Source organism: Magnolia sinica, chromosome 2, assembly GCF_029962835.1.
Source record: "Magnolia sinica isolate HGM2019 chromosome 2, MsV1, whole genome shotgun sequence".
Taxonomy (NCBI): domain Eukaryota; kingdom Viridiplantae; phylum Streptophyta; class Magnoliopsida; order Magnoliales; family Magnoliaceae; genus Magnolia; species Magnolia sinica.
Genome location: NC_080574.1, coordinates 103,220,999 through 103,242,563, shown reverse-complemented (window position 1 = coordinate 103,242,563; position 21,565 = coordinate 103,220,999). Strand labels below are relative to the sequence as shown.

At 41.6% G+C, this 21,565-nt stretch overlaps 1 pseudogene; it reads right to left on the bottom strand.

Annotated features, from left to right (window-relative positions):
- Window positions 1-11,397: 11,397 nt before the first annotated feature.
- Window positions 11,398-17,650, bottom strand: LOC131237327 (probable receptor-like protein kinase At5g24010; annotated as a pseudogene).
- Between the last annotated feature and the right edge of the window lie 3,915 nt (window positions 17,651-21,565).

Here is a 21,565-nt window from a genome sequence, read left to right as displayed (position 1 = left end):
TCACACAAGAACTCTAGTTTAGGCCACACAGGCTAAGGTCTTACACAATGACATAAGTTTATGCCATACACAAGAGCAAGGGTCAACACACAACACCCAAATGTACTCTCCCGTCGGAGGCCTCCTATGAGGACTTGTAAGGGGTGAGATGTACCTGTGACCCAATCCTACACAAGGAATGATCAATAAGGTCTCTGGACTCTATTGACTTACAGATAATTAGATGAGCCCCATTCTACACGTTGATAAAGATCTCCTCCTTGATGATGAAGATGCTTTAGCTCCCCTGATCCGTAATTGATGATGCTCCAATAAAGGTGACGGGTTGGGTCAAGGTTATGTTGGAATTCTACTCTAATCAATGTTTTCCTATTTTAGAGGAGTGGTTCCAAGCTTTCAAGCATTCAAGTTATCCCAGCTCAATGATTTGTCATTAAGATAGTAGCTAGATAATCCTTGAATGAGGAAGTTCATTCACCAATCCACTCTATTAATTATCAATGATGAGGGTGGATTGAGGAATGAACTCCCATGAGAAAAAAGGCTTAAGGAATGTGGTATACAGTTACTCTATAAGGCCCGTAACCTATTCCGTACCGTTCCTTAGGATCCCACGGTCCTCCCGGTTGAATTCTGGCGACCCGCGACGCATAGATAGCATTGCGACCGCGCGCAACCCTAAGTCACATCCTATCAACCCGAGTTGACTCAAGCCGAGACTTGTACCATTGCGACCGCACCGTCGTCGCGGTTCCAACGCCACGTCTCGCGCACCGATGCAATACCTAGGCCAAGAGTTGTGGGCCCGCACATATTTCGAGGAAAACGCCGCTCATTATGAATCTCGAGAGAATCTCTACCATCTATTACATTATTCAATCAAGTACAAGTCAAGTACACATCCCATCACACTCATCCCTCTTTCACCCAAAAGTCAACACAACCCATGCCTCTCATGTCACTCTCTTACACAACCACCCATCACTCCATCCCATCCCTTTCATCCCATCACCTTCTCTCTCCCTCTCATTCTCTCCACCATTTTCCAAGCAACCAAGAGTGGACGTCCAAGCTTCCCAAAGAGAGAGTCAAGTGTGGCCCACTTCCTACCCCCCAAAACTCTCATCTCCACCCTTTAATCTTCATCATCCTCTATTAAAGTTGAAGCCAATGAGCTTGGGAGATCAAGGAGCCAAGAAGAAGTGAAATCAGTGGGTGATCTTAGGAGTTCCACCATTGATCTTGATGATTTGAGGACCCACATGTGGTGGAACCCATTTAATGCATGTATTGAGGGGCCCATAGTAGTGAGGTCCCTCTGCCTCTCTCTCTCTCTCTCTCTCTCTCTCTCTCTCTCTCTCTCTCTCTTTTATGATGGAGTGTGGCCCACCTGATCCAAACCATCCATGTGTTGGACCCCACCTTGCCGCCTGTCCATTAGGACAGGCCTGAATGAAGGAAAAACACAAATATCAGTTTGATCCAAACTCTGGTGGGTCCCACACGTGTGGACCCACCTCGTGCATGTGTTACATCTAAGCCATCCATCTGCTGGACGGCCAGCAGCACATGACTGTTGTTGACGTCAGCGAGTTCTGTGGTCCCACCATGAGGTATGGTTATATCTAGACTGTCCGTCCTTTTAGGACGTGGGACCCACCCATACGTGCCACACGTGTGGGGTGGGCCCACCTTGATGTATGAATTCTAAATCCACACTGTTTAATGTTAGGACGGTGGGTCCCACTGCTGGTTGACGTTAGCAAGCTCTGTGGGCTACCATGATGTATGTGTTTTATGCTCAAGCCGTCCATCTGTTTTGGGTGGGGCCCACCCCACACGTGTGGCACATGTGGGGGTGGGAGCCACCTTGATGTATGCATTTTGTCTCCACGTTGTCGATTTGTTTTTGCAGTGTGGGGCGCACCGAGATGTATCTGTTCCATCCAGCCGTCCATCCCTGGTTTGGGGTCCACCTTGATGACGTGTGGCCCACCATGTGGGACCACCATGATGCATGTGATTTATCTGCACCATCCAGCTCGCTGGACGGTGGGAACCCACCTATGATGTATGTTTTAACAAACCGTCCGTCCGTTTTCTGGGACGTGTGCCCCCCCCCCCCCCCCCCCCCCCGTATGCGTTGTACATCCATGTTGTTCATCTGGTGGAGCCCACTTTGTGATGCATAAGGCCCAACTTGATGTGTGTATAGCAGGCACGCTGTCCATCCGTTTTTTGTTAAACCGTGGGTTGCCCCATCAAACCCACTTGATATATATGAGGCCCATTATGATGTATTTATGGCCCATTGATGAGGCCCAGTGTGATGTATATGAGGCCCATATGCAAGGCCCAATCTGATGTGTATGAGGCCCAAATGTGAGGCCTAATCTAATGTGTTTGAGGCCCATATGTGAGGCCCAATCTGATGTATATGAGACCCATGAGTGAGGCTCAATGTGATGTATATGAGGCCCATATAATAAGGCCTAATGTGATAAATATGTGGCCCATAAGTAATCGTGGTGTACATTAGACCCTTATGTTGTGTATGAAGCCCTTGTGTGAGGCCATGGGCCCACTATATGTGGGTCACTCCTTGGGAGCAATGTTGGTTAAACGTCCACATTGATGGGCAATGATGGTTAAATGTCCACATTGTGACCTTCTCTTAAGCCTTTGTTAAGCTCATTCTCATCATTCTCTAAGTGGGTTAACCCTAATCATTGGGCCCCATTGATAATTGCGTGATCCATCTATTCTTATTGGGTTAACCCAAAATGTTGGGCCCCTCCCCCCATTGATTGTTAGTAAGGTTATTTTTAATCTTGGAGTCCATCTAGGACTTATTTGGGCCCCCTAGTGCATCTAGCGGGCCATATAATAGTATGGTGAAGGAAGCCCGTTCCGGATCCTTAGGATTATAGGTAGGCCACCTAGGCCCAACCTTAATATGAGGAGAGTTCATCATCACCGTAGACGGAAGGATCCGTGTTATCAGATTTGGTATATCTACAGTTGAGGATTGACCCTCATGTTATGGATATGTTGTCCATCTATGGACCCCGCCTTATGTATAGGCCGATTACCGATGCCGACTAGGAGTACGTACTAGTATAACGTCATGATACAAACCATTGAGATGGTATGGGGCCCTTTGTGATTGTATTAGGCTCATTCTTATTTCTCTTTAGTGGGCTAACCCAAATTGATGGGCCCCTATTATTATTAATATGATCCATCTCACCTTATTGGGCTATCCCAATTCTTTGGGTCCCCATTGATGCTAGTAGAAGTACCCAAACCTGAAAGCCCACTCTTAAGCCCATAAGTAGGCCATCTAGACCCATCCTTGTTATAAGGAGGATACATCATCATCTCTGGCCATAAGTAAAAGAATCTATGGTATTAGATTTGTTATATCCACTGTTGAGGACCGATCCTCATATTATGGATCAGATTTACCATCCTTCTATGGACCCCGCCATATATAGGCCGATTATTGACTACGACTATGTTAGTATACGCATTGAGTATGTGTTAGCATAGCATTATGATTGTATAAGGTCATTGTGAGATTTATTGTGACCATGCGGGGCCCGTTGTGATTGTATGAGGCCCGTTGTGATTGTATGAGATCCATTGTGATGGTATGAGGCATCCATTATGATGGTACGAGGGATATTGTGATTGTACAAGGCCCGTTGTGATTGTATGAGGCCCGTTGTGATGGTACGAGGCCCGTTGTGATCATATGAGGCCCGTTGTGGTTGTATAAGGATCATTATGATTGTATGAGACCCAATTATGATGTAAAAGGCCCATCATACGTGTGAAGACTATTATATGTGTGAGGCCCATTGTATGCGTGAGGCCCACCATGTGTAGGTGATTATTGCACACCACCCATTCACTTGTACGAGCCATGGGTCGTCTTATACCAGCCCACTATAATGTATGTGATTATAATCATGCTTAGTATACTTCATGATACATGCCTATACGTATCATCCGCATGCTTGTTATGAGGAGTGATTAAGCATAACATGTGCCATTGGGCTGATTGTTTATGGGACTCCCTGAGAGACAGAGTTACCCCGTATGAGTGCGTGGTACGCATAGGTTTAATGCAGGACTGGATGGCATAACTCATGCATCTCACATTTTGTGATATGACCATCGTACGCCCTATCGACATCAGGGTCGTAGCCTCCACAGGCATGTCGTGGATGGGCAGATGGGACACTGGAAATGTTTAGTTCTAACATACGGGCGCGATAAATGTCTCTGGGTGAAAATTCCTAAACCCCCGAGGCTAGGAGATGCCTCAATGTCTACACTAAGTGGATATATATGAGCGTGTGAGGGCCGTATACCAGTAAGCCGCGTCTCCCACTATGCCATGGTCTGTTAGGAGGGGTATGGCCTTACTCGTCTGAGGGAGTAGGTAATGTTAGGCTGAGTCTGAGCAGCTCATAAATGGGTCCACTATCGACAAGCTGGGCCGATATTGGTAGGCAGATAGTGAGGTCTCTTTCACTTACTCAGTTATGCGCTTGATGGGGTGACAAGCTGGCGTAGAGTGTACTAGACCCCGGTGATGATCCCAGAGATGTACGGTACTGATATGTGGACTTATTGAGCAGGAGTTGCTTACTCAGCATTTTATTCATTCATTCACTATCCACTCGGGCTAGTGGTGCGCCACTAATTTGTTATGTGTACCTTCGCAATGGCCAAGATTTCGGCTGGGGCGCGCGACCAACCTGAGAACAGGAGTACCACATTGAGTCTAACTATCCAAATTTAGGTATGGGACTGGTTTGGATAGAAGTCCCTTGTGATGGACCCCACAGCTTGCGATACCACGTACTATCATGTAATGACCCAAAAAATTTCGTGCAAAGACCCGAGTACTACCTCAAATTCTTTAGAAGTTATTTGTGGGTTAATTAGCGCTAAACTCGATTGCTTGTGAAATTTGCACCAATCACTTTAAATTTGATCTGCAGACTCAAAACCTGTAGAATCGTTAGCGCTATGTCACCCTGAAATCTTGGATTCAACGCTAAATCCAGTTGCTCTTGGGAGTACTTGGAAACTTTGTATTGGACCTGGACCGCGCGTCGGAAGTCCGATAGCGATGATCTTAAACAATTATGATCTCCTTGTTGGGCTTGACCATTACCTCAAAAATCAAGTCCAGATTATGTCCTGAATCGATTTCCTTGAGTCCGGAGTAAAGAGGGTGAGAAAGGTGAGAAATTAAATATGAAATTATGAAATCTAAGTTGTGTCGCTTGCGTGATGATTTTAAGCAATCTGATTGTTGGATTCTGACCCAAATTTACCCTCGGATCAGGGAAGATGGCCCAGGCATGTCATAGTGCCGGTGGACCTAATCAAGTTTCGGTGACCGTTGATTTGAGATTGGTTCGCCATGAGCGATCTGTAAATCTGATCGGTACAAAAACTCAGCCTGACCTAGATCTATGGTCAGTGAGCTTAAGTCCGACCGCGCGTGGAAAAGGGACCACCAGAAGCGCTCCGTTAGATCGAAATAGACCCGATTTAGTTATAACCTAAGTATACCTTGGCCCTGGGGCTATTTTCATCAATTTTAGGCCTATATAAAGACCTCAAACCCTCACTATCAAATTCCATACGAATTTCCTAAACCCTAGCTAAGAGAGAGAGAGGAAAAGAGAGAGAAAGTGAGAGAGAAGCTGGTGAATCATCTTGAGATTCTTTCCAGTTATTCTGCGTCCCTCAACCATCACTTCCGAATCGTTATTCCGGCGATTCTGAGTTCATTCTTAGGTAAGTCAATCAAACCCTAGCCTGTTTTGGAGCTTAGAATACTCTAAGTGTTGATGTAGCTCTTTTATTCATGCCTTAGGTTATCTGGTCGCCGCTGACGACGACTTGTCGTCTGAATCAGATCTGTTGCGCACTTTCTGGTTTAAGGTGCGGACTATATTCGTATAGGTTATGGTTTTCAAGGCTTTCAAAGTCGGTGAATGGTTTATTCTTGTTGTGGGTGCAATTTCACATGCCAAATGCGATGTTTATATTGTGTTCCTGATATATATGAGCTATATTGAGATTTGTGTATTCTATGTGTATGTAGAAAGTATCGTATACGTATGAAATACAAACATGTGTTTACCATGATTAATTGTCGTGTATTCATGCTAGTTGTATGTGTATCAACTCCTTGGCGAAAGGAATTGTCTAAATGTGTGTTATCACCAATATACGTCATGTATGTTGGAATATGTAGTCTAAGTGTTTGTAGAAATGTCTGAATGATCTAATGTGTAATATATTATCCTATTTACGGGCGTTGAGAAGAGATTCTCAACTATCTTATTGATGTGTATGATTTCCTACATGCAATATATTCTTTGTTGTTTAAATTCAAGCACTACTTGTGTGTAAATCCATGTTAAGTTGATATTCATCAAATGCTCACATACTGTATGATTAGAATTATTGATTCATTATTGTTTGAATTGCTAGTATGAATATCTGTTATACCTGAATGTTTGGGGCTATGAAATTGTCTAGGAAATCGGTAACAAACCTTGAGTTTGTGGCCGAAATTGTTTTCGCCACGTAGGACGTGTTTGACGAACCCGAGTCGTGTTAGGGTTGACGGCAGTGGTTCGGCCACACGGAGTGTTTGCGCACTCTATGTCGTTCGACTCAACGTACGCTCGTGCTAGTCGAGCTCGTCAAGTAACCCGATTGTCCCGATGGATGTGCATCATGTAGGGACGCTATTGTTTGAATCTAGGGTACCAAACTTACCAATGCAATCCCGTTAACCATTGTACTTTGATCCGCTAAGACTCATGAGCCGGGCATGGTGGTATGGGACACCGTGGTCGAGCTGTCGGCCTACGCTGGGGTGACGAGCCTCCCTGTAGTGACCAGTGAGCACACCAGACTCGTGAGCTGATTATGGTAGTATGGGACACTATATTCGTGCTGTCGGCTTACATTGATTGGTGACGAGCCCTTTGTAGTGACCTTGAGCATACCTTGATACTGCATTGAGGCAACGAGCCTTAGGGTAGTAACTAAGGTATAATAGGCCTGCATTGATTGGTGACGAGCCCTTTGCAGCGACCTAGAACCATATGATCGTATGAGATTGTCTAGGACTGACGACCCTAGAATGGATCACTGTGTGGAAATTGATATGAGGAAGGTACCTTAGCTTCCCAATCCTGCTCTATGAAAAGGACTAATAACAACTTGGTAATCATGCTCATGCACCGCATTACATGTGCTTTAGCGTCGTGGGCACTGCGGGAGGTTGTCATGCGTACCGTAAGATGAAGACGCTGAGGGAGTGCAGGCAAGAGCATGTATCATTTCTACATACATCATTGCATTAACAAGAGTAATTAGGATGTGTTTGATTGTATTGTCTTATCATTACTGTTTGATTGAATTGATAACATGTTAACTTTTACTGTATAGTTCCACTGAGTTGATCACTCACTCCCACATTCTGGGACGGTGTTTCAACACCAACCAGACTCTGTCTTAGATGCAGATGATGATGCGACCCCCGAGGCAGAGCAGGAGTATGAGGATGATGAGGACGCGTTTTCTTTTATGCAGTTCTCAGGCGGGTTCATGTGAGCCGTGTCCTGATCTACGGGGATTCTGGGTTTCTTTTGTAATAGATGATTTCATTTTGATACTTGTATTTTGAAACAAACACTTGTATTATGACCTGGCAGAGCATACAAATCACAGAGACTTACACATATACACATATATTTCTTTAAGTCTTCTGCTTGCGTCTTTCACTTATCCCTGGATTATGTTTGCAGTTTGGCTTAATCTACTCCATGTTTTATGCACTCATACAGACAACATACATCCATCATTCAATATGTTGCATAAGTGATGTTTTGAAACTCGGGAGCTGAGTTATGCTCGACCCCCGAATTTCAGGGCGTTACATATCATCCCGACTTCACACTCCAATTTGGTCATTTCTTTCGCATCGCATATTGCATTGCATCCTCAGTGCATAGCATTTGGTTTTCTATGCTTCTGTATTACATAGCCTGAATGAAGTTGATGGTATTATGGACTCGCCAGGATCAGCATATTGCATTACATCTGCGGCATATGACATTTGGGTTGCTATGTTTCTGCATTTATATGGCGTAGATGAGGCAAATGGTATTCGTGGCTTTTGAGAATTGCATATTGTATTGCATCCTCGGTATCTGATATTTGGCTCATTATTACTCTGCATTGCGTACTCTGATATTGAATGACTTATAGCCTTGCCATTATTCTGCTTACGCTGATATTTGTGTGCTTGGCACTTATCTTGTACACACACACATACATCACCCTCTAAGCTTTCTATAAGCTTATGCATGATAGATGCGTGCAGGTGACGATAGGACGTAGTCGAGCTAAGGCAGGAGCATGTGGCAGAGCTTCCGGAGCTTTTAGCATTTATCTTGTATTTCCCTATCATGTATTGTACTCAAGTTTTTTATTTTAGTAGATATGTGATGATAATGTTGCCTTTGTGATTTGGGTAAACTTGTGGTTATGCTTATCTACAAAGAAATTCATGTTGAAAATCCTCCTTGTAGGATCCCAGGATTGGATTCTCACGTATGGGCGCGGGAAGCCGAGAATGAGGTACTACGGAGGCTGTCAGCACCAGATTCAGCGATCAAAAATTTTGTGAGCCCGGTTTCCGAGTTTGGGGTGTGACATACTCTCTCAAAGCTCTCTCACTTTTTCTCAATATAACAACCAAGAACAAGCTCTCTTTATATAGGCAAAAGTTCCAACGGAAATAAAACTGTCAGTTTCTGATAGAGTTCGATGTCATCGAACCTGATTCGATGTCATCGAACGTATACTTTCGATGCCATCAAATATCGGTTTGGTGATACGAACTCAACAGAAACATATTCCTGGAACTTTTGATAGAAGATCGATGTCATCGATCTTAATTCGATGTCATCGATTTTTGAACTTCGATGTCATCGAATCACTCTTCGATTCCTCGACATGACATTACACAAAGCTTGAAGGACTTTCTTAAAGAAGGCATCGATGTCATCGATCCTGGTTCGATGATATCGAAATTCAAATTCCGATATCATTGAAAGCAAGATCGATTCCTCGATCTTTTTGTATGATATTTCGTGAAAGCTCGCTGGACACTTTTTGTCCATGATTCGATTTCATCGAGACGTCCTCGATGTCATCGAAATTCAAATATCAATGTCATCGAGACTATCTCGATTCCTCGAACATTTTCATAGATTTTCCTGTTAAGCTTGCTAGACACAAACTGCTTCGAATTCGATATCATCGAACTCTTATCGATGACATCGAAATTTGAATGTCTATGACGTCAAAACTAGTTCGATTACTCGAGCAATATCAGAATATTTTCCAAAAAGGTTTGCTGGATAATGCTCTAAGTACTTCGATGTTATCGACTATCCTTCGATGTCATTGATTACTGAAGTTCGATGTCATCGAAGGTATATTCGATTTATCGAAAATTCTATCCAAATACTTTGTGGTTCCTAGACATAAAATGTCTCAATTCAATATTATCGAAGCCATTTCGATGTCATCGACATTGAGTGTTCAATGTAATCGACGGAAGCTCGATGTTATCGAACTGAGCTGAAAAACTTAGAAAATTTTCCTGTTAAGATTAAGTTTTCAGACTTTTAATTCCTATGTTGTTCTAAGGCTTTCAAGGATTTATTTACCTACATGTTTTGAGACATGGGATGTGAGGCAAAATTTACCTATGATGATCTCGAACCACACATCCAATTCAAGCAATGGCTTGAACAATCTTCGTATGGGGCTCACTTGACTCACCGACTCAACTTTCACGCTAATTGACAAACCAAGGCACTTTCACACCATGGGTCCACCATCAATAGCTCCCACACCTACATCGAGAGAGAAGAAAATCAAGGGAAACAAAGGAAAAGGAAAGTGAATGGAAGTGCACTCACTTGATCAACAGTATAGATCAAAGGATGACCCACCTACAATCTCTCTCTCTCTCTCTCTCAAAGTAGAAATGGGGCGAAAATGGTTAAGGGAGCATGCTTTGTAGAGAACTAACCCAGGTTAAGTGGTGGGGACTAACTATAGTTAGTTGTTTAGTTAGGTTAAGATTAAGGAGTTAATCATGATTAAGAGGGAGCATGGGGGTTTGGGTGGTAGAGGTCATGGGGATGAGAAAGGTAGAGAGAGGAGAGAGGAGAGGTAGGGTGAAGAGAGAGGGATGGTGTCATGGGGGTGATACTATCGGAGTGATGTCATAGGGATGGGGTAGAGATTCCCCACATGTGTGGCTAGTTTTGCATGTGTGAGGGTGTTGTGTGTGACGTCGTGCGCACATGAAAGGTGAAGAGTTCTTCGGAGCATAGCACGCCAATGGGGCACTACATAGATGCACGATGGTACCTCTGCGATCGTGGTGATGGGCCAATCAATATGGTGGTGTCTCGAGGTCTTAAGGTTCAGATCACTTGTGTGCACATGGCGCACAGACAGTACAGTGCTTACTAGGGGTGTCAAACATCACACACTTGGATGTAGAAGGGCACAACAAAAATCGAGGCTTTACATCCTAGCCCCTTAACAAAAACTGTCCTCGAAATTTTCAGATGCAAACATACCATCAAACTCGTAACACAGAAAGACAAAACATTAACATCATCATGCATATATTACGTAATCATACATCAAATAAGTGAGGGTATCGCTTGTGGATATCAACCTCAAGCTCCTCAGAAGCCTTGTCCTCGCTATGATGCCTCTAGTGAACTTTCACCAAAGGAATGACTTTGGTCTGATGGACCTACTCCCGAATGAGAATGTAGACTACCTACGCAATATATAACACATTCTCACGGACCTCGAGCAATTGCCAATCAATCACAGGGATTGTACCTAACTCACACTTCCACAATATTGAAATACGAAATATATTATGTACACCAAACAACTGGAAAGGAAAAGCAAGCAGATATGCTACGCGCCGACGCACTCAACAATCTCGAAAGGCCTAATATAACTTGGGGAACACCGTGCCAAAAATTCCTTCTTAGGAACGGTTTTCAACCGTGGCAAAAAAGGGCGTCGCAAACAATTAGGGACGGTTTCAAACCGTTCCAAATGTTTCAATTCTGGAACGGCTTTCAACCGAAATTAGGGACGGTTGAGAAATTTTCAATTTCCAGCCCATTTCTATATACTTGATGACACCACCTACAAAACCAAAAATTGCAGAAATACTTGCTAGTAATAGTAGCAAGATATATCTATTCAACAATGGAGATGGAAGAAAAACATCAAATATAAAGAAGCATTCCAGAAGAAAAAAGGAATATCAAAGCAATAATAGAGAACCTTCATACCCAAGTCCTGATTGAACAAGAACCAATGATGTATCAGGATTAAAGATCACATGCAACAAAGCCATGACAGGGAATGTCGGTTCTTGCAAACTCAATTTCAGAAATAAAGATCACATATATAGCAAGAAATTCCTATTATTCAACTTGAAATGGAGCTAGGCAAACACTATCATTGATTATATTGAAGAAAATTTGATCCCAAGACTAACACAATCAACACCACGGAAACTTATATAGTGTTGCTTCCTATGCATGGAAGTATAGTGTAAAAAAAGAAAAAAAAAAATTGTGGACGAATGGTGCATCTTACAAGATAAGTCTATTAGTTGCATTGAACACCATGTTTTGCCGAATGGTGGACGGAATAGAACCGTTTGACGAATTGTTCTGAAGAGACCTGAGTGGAATACAAGTATGAATGATAAAAGCATGTGGACAATACCAAAACTCAACTAATGTGCATAACGCTACTTGAATTGTGAATTAACATACAATGTTTTCAAAAAGCATAAAAGTTATCCAGCACAGAGAAATTTAAAATACAAAGCACTAAATAAACATGTGAAAAACTAAAATCAGAAACTCCATATCACAGAATTCAATTTCAACAGAAGTGCACTATTTTCTGTTCAAAGAGGGAATCTAGGGTGACCATTGCATATCCCTTTTTTAAAGAGATAATCTACACCAAATTCGCATCTTCACCACACACATGGCTACGTGATTATATCTATATAAACCATTCACATGGATTGGATGATAACCATATGATCAGTAACCTGCAAACAGACAATATGAGCTTGTTTTTCAACTTGTTCAATGGCTGACCTGCAACAATACAATGGCAAAAATGTTAATTCACATGACCATCATCAGAGATTTGTCCCACCTATTTACAATCAGCTGGAAAAAAAAAATACTGATATATGAACAAAAGATCTAATTAAAAAAGGAAAGCAACAATCCATGGAAAGCTGCACAACAAAAGATGATGGCTTCAATGGTCAGACCAGTGCTACTTTGATCATGGCTTGCACCTGATGAGCATCTTTGATCATGCATCCACGTAAGCATTGTGGACCCCTGAGCCTACACTCTAGATAGTTACTTCCACTTTGAATAAGCATCTTACAACCAAAAGATAAATACATAATACAAGTCAAACATTATGGAAACCCTTTGTTATATTGAAGCAACGAAGATTGGTAAGAAAAATTAAAAATAAAAATCCAAGGGTGTGGGTCCTTGCTTTTGGTGATCCTTACATGGAGTGGACTTGCCTGATTTTTGGACTGTGGCATCAAGATGTGAGGAACCACCTGATGGATAGCTTGGATATTGCACATCTTCTATCCAGGCCTGTGTTGGATTGTAAGAGATCTGAGTTGCACAAGCTCGAGGCTTTCCGACCTCAATGCATCTGTGTAAGCATTCGATATAAGGATAATTAGTGGTTGAGGTCCATTTCTTGGCTCGAGAAAAATTATGTACAAGCCAAGCACGCATGATTGTATATTTTGATGATCTGAAACATCCCTCTGGTGGATCCTTATGTAGGTGGACAGACTGAAAATTACTTTGGCAATTGCATTTTTATCATCCGAATGGTGTCCCTCAAACAGGGCTAAAAGCAAAAATGGTTAAAGTTCATCAAATCTATAAGGTGTAAAAACACATAATGATGAAAGAAAAGTTTCAATGGTCAGACCAGTGCTACTTTTATCCAATGGGGTATCAATGGTATAGTCTTCAACCATGCATCCATGTGGGACCATTCATCGATAGAGAAAGATGGTCCCCCAAGTGAGATCCACACAAAACGTTCTTTATTGAGGTAATTCATCCAACAGTTGGTATGCATGACGTACAACATGTGTTATACATTGTTCTGTCCAAAGGATTACAGAGTACTATTTTGATTTTCAGTTTGTACAAGTGAGCCCATTGTTCAGTGACCCAAAATGCTAAAGTTGTGGCCCAAAACTATTAAAATGGCTATGATTATTGTTGACAGTATCAATAAAGAGGAGAGATAAAACAACAAGAAGTAAATCTCACTCACTTTGCTTTGGAGACATCATGAATCTCTGTGCACGAAACAAGGAAAGATTGTCTTTGATTGCTAATCATAACAACACCATATCCATATGTTAATGTAGGTATATGTTGAGTATAATGCCAATCCTATCCCTCTTCTTCTTGATCAATTGTTGAGGCATGTCCTGCATCGTCAAGTTTCAATGTTCAGTTGAGGAATTTCATCCAATAGTCAGCATGCATGACATAAAGGAAATATTACACAATGGGTTTTATAGTTTTTACAAGTGGGTCAATTGTTCAGTGACCTGAAATGCTGATGTTATGGACCTTGGACAGCCCAACTTGTATAAAATGAGAAAACAAAAAATAATAATAATAGCACAACAATAAAAGAACGAGAGCTAATAATTGGTTCAACATGCAATTTCTTAAAATAAGGACCAGCAGTTTTTTATCCATAATGAAAACTTGAAAGAAAAAGGGAGAGCAACAACCCTTAGATAATGGACTCGAGGTTCAGATATTTAATGTATGTCTAGAGACACCTTAAAAGAAAGACCAGGAAACGTTTTCTGACACAAATACCTCCAACATGCTGTCTCTCGCATGCTTGTGGCTCTCAAGTTCCTCAAGAAGCTTCTTTTTTTCCTGCAATTTAGAGACATTAGATATGGTAATATCGATGAAAAAGGATGTACTGAAAGAATGAAAATGAATTTCATACTAGCAGTTTATCCACACTGCTATATCAAGCTTTTGCTCAATATTGGTGGGAAAATATATTGGAGTTGAAGAGAAGACCTTATTTACTCAAATCTGATTTTCTTTTTTTTTTTCTTAAGTTAACCTCACCCAAGCATTCAGGGTTTCAGGCTTCAGATTTTTCGCTCTTGACTGGACGAAGATCTCATTCCCAAGCATTCAGGTATCAGGCTTCAGATTTTTTTTTCTCTTGACTGGATTTTGATAATCCGCAATAAAAAGGAGTCCCCAAAAAACTAGTAGTACCTCTCTCTCAAAAAAAAAAAAAAAAAAAAAAGATGAAAAAAAAAGGGTCAACATTTGGAAAGCCTCTTTAGGGCACGTCGAAGCTTAAAAGTTTGATAGCAGCTCCACGATAATCCCGGAATTTCTGGGATTTGTAGTGAGGAATAATTAAGGAATGATTTGGTTGAGCATTCTCCACGCTGGTCAACAATAGTGACTCGTGCATGGATAACAGCTGTGGATCAAGCTGGTGCAACCACCTTTTTTACTATTTCAGGGACTTAATTATTGAGGGCGACTCCAGCAGTGGCATTGCACGAGTCTCAGGAAGTTGTATTGGTCCAAGTGAATTCTCGTTTGTTATGAATGAGTTTTAGACCAGGACTTTTTCCTTGGGGACTGCTTCTAGACATGCTTGTAGGAAGCTAATTCTCATTAGCCAAGGGATCTTGAGACCTTCATTTGGTATTAGGAACATCCATTCTGTTAAATTAACTGACTTTTGTATTTGCTGATTCAAAAAAAAAAAAAAAAAAAAAACACTAATCCAATCCACAAACAGAAAATTCTTCATGCCAAACAAAATGTAAAAGAATGAAGAGAGAGTTACTGGACCAGTGGAAAGGCATGCAATATCAAATGTTCGAGATAAACAGAGAAGTTTGTGTGAATAGACAAGAGACCAGATCTTGGACAGAACAAAACCAATCCAATGAAATGTTCTCAATTATAGATGGACATTAGACATTTCACTTGACATTCATCAAGATCCTACTTGAAACAGAATATACATGAATACATACATATATATATAGGTAGGTAGATTATAGTATATTAAGAATTTGCTTCCAATATCATCTAATAAACTAATTGGATTTGACATCTCATATGCTCTAGAAAACATACCAGATAAAGAAGAGCAGGTTGAGGAGAGTGAGTCAAGATCCCTGCAGCTAAAGCAGTAACCAGTCCAATGGCATAACCAGAAACTGCATACCACGTGTATTTGAGCCCTTTGGAGGAAGATGTGTCTACAAGGCTTCCTGAATCCCGAGTTTTCCGATGATCAAAACAAAGCACCAAAGCTAGAAGCATACCAGGAATAGCCGACGTAGTGCTATCTTCAAACGGTTCTCAAAGAATGGTGGTTTCTTGAAGTTGCAATGCATATTCCAAATTCCACAGAACATTTCCCATTGTAGGCCTATCAACGCCATATTCAGCCAAACACTTCTCTGTTGTTTCCGTGAATTTCCTCAGTGAATTAGCATTGATAGTACCCACAAGATGAGGATCGATGATCTGCTCGATCAAACCCTTCTTTTGCCATTGCATGGCCCACTCAGCCAAGTTCACCTGATCTCTTGAGAGTGAGATATCAATGGCTGGCCTTGCACATAAGACTTCTATAAGCACTACTCCAAATGAATACACGTCCGACTTCTCTGTCAGATGCTGCCTCCTAAAATACTCTGGATCAAGATATCCAAAGCTTCCTTTGATGTTGGTGCTTACATGGGATTGATCAATGCAGGGCACGGCTCTTGAAAGGCCGAAATCAGCCACGTTTTCCAGGTAATTCTCATCGAGCAAGATGTTTGCTGATTTAAGATCGCGGTGGATGATTCCATGTGATGAACCTGTATAAACATAGTGAAGACCTCTTGCAGAACCGATACATATCTCCAGCCTCTATTTCCAAGACAAACAGGGAGAATCCGAACCATACAAATGATCCTTCAATGGCCCATTTTCCATGAACTCATAGACCAAGATCATCTCTGACTGTTCTTCGCAATACCCAATTAAGGAAACGAGGCGTCGATGCCAGATTTTAGACTAGACCGTGATCTCAGTCATGAACTCTGGTAGGCCCTGCCTAGAACCAGGCATGCCTCTTTTCACAGCGACTTTCCTGCCATCACCAACCACTCCTTTGTAGACATTACCAAATCCACCAGAACCAATTAGCGAATTCTCATTGAAATTGTCATTTGCAGAGAGTATATCGAGGAACGGTATCTTCAACCCGAGATTGATATTCGGGCCAGGTGATGGATTGGTTCTGTTAGTCAATGTACTAAATGAACTTCCACCAAAGACAGGCACCGGCGACCATGCCACACTCTCTCTAGGTTTGTTTTCTGATTTGGGTTTTTCAGGCCTCTTCCATCGATACAGGAAGAAGAACAAAAACAATTGAAATGCAGATGAAAGAAAATCCAAATGTCTATGAATACACCTCATTCTTAATTTGCCCTAGTTCTAGATTTGCAATTTTGGTGTACTGTCCAGTCATCAAGTGCTAGCAAGGAAATACCTATGAATACACCTCATGCCCAGGAGAAACATGAACATCATTGTCCTTAAAGCGTCAAAGATCTGTTGAAAAAAAAAAAAAAAACTATTCTCAGTAGATTTGGAAGAAGGTTGAAAAAGTGGATAGAACCAAATACAACCATAGTAAAGGGCAAAAAGTGGTGATTTTATTATCAAGATGTTGCCGTTGCAACAGCCATTAAAACACGAACTCGAATCTGCTTTCACAAAATTACAACAAAAAAATAGCAAAACACAACTAGATCTACTATCACAATGAAAACTCTATGTTTCAACCAGATCAGAGCTACGAAAGAAGAAAAACACGAAAATCGAGCCGAATCTACTTCATTTCACCAAAATAACCAGCAGAAGTGCAATTAAAACCTAGAAAAACGGATCGAATAGAAGAAAATTCACATTAAAAAGTACCTGATAATAAGATCAAATGCTTTTGACGCTATCTTTCCATTTTTCTTCATGGATTGGGAAAAGGAGAAACCAAAGCTTGAAAAACCCTAAAAAGCCTGATTTGGGCAAAAACATCCCAAGATCCGAGCCATGATTAGGGCAAAAACATCCCAAGATCATAATACCGAAGGAGAAAACATTAATTGCAGAGAGAAAACGAAATATAGATTTGAGAGACTTACCATCATACCGCTCGGTTTTCTCGGCAAGCTTCGAGATGGAGACATCGTTCTCTCTCCTTCTCCGTCGACATTGTGACTCGGAATCCCTTTGAGAGATACTCTCTAAAGAGAAGAAAATGAAGGAGCAAATGCAGAGAGAGAGAGAGAGAGAGTCATTAGGACACGGTTTTGGTAGAGAGAGGGATGGGTTATGGGAGGGAGCAGGACGAATTAAGATGGGCTGGACGCGGTTTGGCTAGCAACGTTGGTCAGTGCTTTGTGGCCCCTCCATGATGTATGTATTTTATCCAATCCGTCCATCCATTTTTACAGATCATTTCTTATCGTGATTCAAAAAATGATGCAGATCTAAAACTCATGTGAGGTAGTGATTTAATGTCCACCATTAAAAACCTAATTAAGCCTAATGTAATGTTTATTTGACATCCAACCTGTAGATTAGGTCGTAGAGACTTGGATTAAAGGGAAAAAGAAATATCAGCTTGATCCAAAACTTTTGTGGCCCCAGAAAGTTTTTAATGGTGGGCATTCAATCAACACTGTAGTTCACTTAATATTTGTATCTACCTCATTTTTGGGATAATATTATAAAATGATCTAAAAAAAGGACGGATGGCATGGATGAAATACATACATCATGGTGGGGCCCACATAGCACCGACCAACTAGTGCAGTGTCACTAGCCCATCCGTTTGCAAATGGGCTTTGGAAGGGAATAACCAAAAGGAGTTTTGCCAGTAGCGTCCAGTAGAAGTTCCACGTTGGGATGCTATGTGGGGCCATTGTGATGTTTGGGAGAAATTCACTGCGTCCATCCGTTTTACAAGGTCATTTTAGGACATGAGACTAAAATTGGAGTGGTTTCAAATCTTTTGCAGCTCCCAACAAGTTTTTAATAGTGGGCGTTCAATCTCAGCTTTGTGGTCCACTTAAATTTTATTTTTGCTTCATTTTTTGAATCATGCAATAAAATGATATGAGAAAAGGGATGAACGGCATGGATAAAACTCATACATCATGTTGGGCTCCCCATAGGGTGGAGGTAGAGCTTGTGTTCTATAGAAAATCGTCCAAATCAGGAACGGGCTAAGTACGTTCCTAAACCAAAAACTAAACCATTCCTAACAAGAGATTTTGTAATGCGAAAGCTTCCCCTTACTGCCAAATCAAACAACACCCTTCATGGGGTGAGACCTTGAGATAGACTCGATCGTCCACTGCGAATTCCAAAATTCTCTACCGACAATCAATATAACTCTTCTGTCAATTCTGGGCTGCACTCATCCTTTGCTTAATGATATTAATCTTCTTGGACATCCTCTGTAAAACCTCAAGACCTAATATGGGTGCTCTCCCACCTCAGTCCAATAGTTCAGGGACCTACAAGGTCCACCATACAACACCTCGAAGGGGGTCATGCTAATGGTCGCCTGGTAGTTGTTATATGCAAACTCGGCCAAAGGCAAGTATTCGTCCCAACTACTTCGATAAATTTAGCACCCAAGCTCAAAGCATGTCCTTAAGGATCTAGTTAACCCTCTCAATTTGCCCGTTAGTATACAGATGGTATGTTGTGTTGAACTTTAGGGTAGCCCTAAAGGTCTTCTGAAAGCTCCTCCAGACCTACAATGTGAATCTCGGGTCATAGTCAGACACGATCGAAATTGGAACACCATGCAGTCTCACAATCTCATCAATATATACATTGTTAGCCGATCCTTCAACCAAGAAGCACGTATCCCAAGAAAGTATGCCGACTTCATTAGGCAATCAACAATAACCCAAATAGCATTATGATTGCGATGAGTCCTTGGCGGCCCTATATAATATCTATAGAGATGTGATCCCACTTTCACTTTGGAATCTCTAATGACTATAAGGGGCCAGAAGACTTCTGATGCTCAACCTTCACATGCTGGCAGGTGTAGCATTCAGACACATACTTGGTGATCTTGCACTTCATGCTGCTCCACCAGTACTACCTCTTCATATCCCAGTATATCTTGGTGGAGCCTGGGTGGATGATGAACTTTAAATGATGCCCCTCATCTAGGATCTCTTGCCTCAACTCTCCCACAGCTAGAAAACACAATTTGCCACTATAACGCAACCCACCATTGAACCCAACCTACCAATATGACTACTCATTTCCCATTACCTCTGCTCTATTGGTCTGCAATGACTGATCTTCCTGCTGACGGTCCATAACCCTGGACACGAAAGAGGGTTGAATTGACATGCTCAAAAATTGCATTATAATGGATTACAAGCTCATCTGAAAATTAAAGCCCGCCACCTCCTCGAGCATTCTCCACTCCTAAGCCATAAACTGTGCAACTGGTCTCGTGGCTAGCAACTTAAAGCGTCAACCACCACGTTCACCTTACTTGAGTGATATTGCATAACAAAGTCATAATCCTTTAGAAGTTGCATCTATCACATATGCCTCATGTTCAACTTACTTTGAGAGAAGTGATACTTCAGACTCTTATTGTCCGAAAAGAGCGCGAACCTCACCCTGTAAAGATAATGTCTCAAGATCTTCAACATGAAGACAATTGCTTCCAACTTGAGATTGTGTGGAGGGCAGTTCTACTCATGGATCTTGAGCTGACATAATGCATATGTTATAAACTTCCTGTGTTGTATCAGCACACAACTAAGCCTGGTGAGCAAAGCATTAGTATAAACCGCGAATCCTTCACTTCCAAAGGAGAGAGTGAGGACTATTGCCATTGTTAGATGGGTCATCATCTTTATAAATGCTTGCTCATATGCATCGCTCCATACAAACTGCAGTCCCTTCCAGGTCAACCTGGTCAGTTAGGTAGCAATGCGCGAAAAGCCTTCAATAAATCATTAATAATAGCCCGCTAAACCCAAGAAGCTCAAGATCTCAGTAGCATTAGTGGGCTATCCACATTGTAGCACTACATTAACCTTCGTAGGGTCAACTGTCACTCCTTCCTAGGTGATCACATGCCCGAGAAACTTCACCTCCCCCTACCAAAAATCACATTTCTCTAGCTTGGCGAACAGCTGGTGCTCACGCAAAGTCTATAGGGTTATCTCCAAATGTTGTTCATGCTCCTCTCGGGTCCTTGAGTATATTAAGATGTTATTGATAAATACCATCACAAACTGGTATAGGAAGGGGTGAAAGATATCATTCATGAATTACATGAAAACTACCAGTGCATTGGTCAGTCCAAATGACATGACCAGGAACTCAAAATGAACATAACGGATCCGAAAATCTATCTTCAGGATAACTTCCTGCCGGACTCGCACCTAATGATACCTGAAATGCAAATCTATCTTTGAGAAGAACTACGCCTCTCGTAACTGATCAAATAGGTCATATATCCTCGGGAGCAGATATTGATTCTTGATAGTGACCTTATTCACGATACTCCACACACAGCCTCAACATTCCATCATTCTTCTTTATGAAGAGCGTTGGTGCATCACACGAAGAACTGCTCAGATGGATAAACCTTGATGCGAGCAACTCATCCAACTACTTTTGTAGTTCCTTCAACTCCTTTGATGCCATATGGTATGGGACATTAATGATCGGTATAGTACTAGGCACCAGGTATCTATAAAACTCCACAGCCCTCCTGGGTGGCAACTGTAAAATCTTTTGGAACACATCTAGAAAGTTACAAATGATCGACAACTGATTAATGCACACTACTAACTACTCTTACACACAAACCATAAGGGTCTCTAATAGCCCTTCATGGGGCATCACAACATATTAAAACTGTAGCTAGCCGAGAATAAAGAACATGACTATCTTATCGAAACAGTTTAATACGGCATGATACACAACTAACCAATCCATTCCTAGAATCACTTCGAACTTGGACATCCTCAACACGAACAAATCAGCGAGCAACTCAGATTCTCCTACACACGAGATAAGACAAGCACACTAGGCCTAAGACTAAAATTATGAGTATTGTACCGATACCTCTTAAGCTAGAAGCTTAGAGTCATGTCTAAGTCCTTAGGGTATGTCAATAAGACCTTTTTAAATTTAATCAATCAAAACATAATAACCCTTATTAAACACAGTGTAGTGTGTAGGACCATAGACAATTAAAT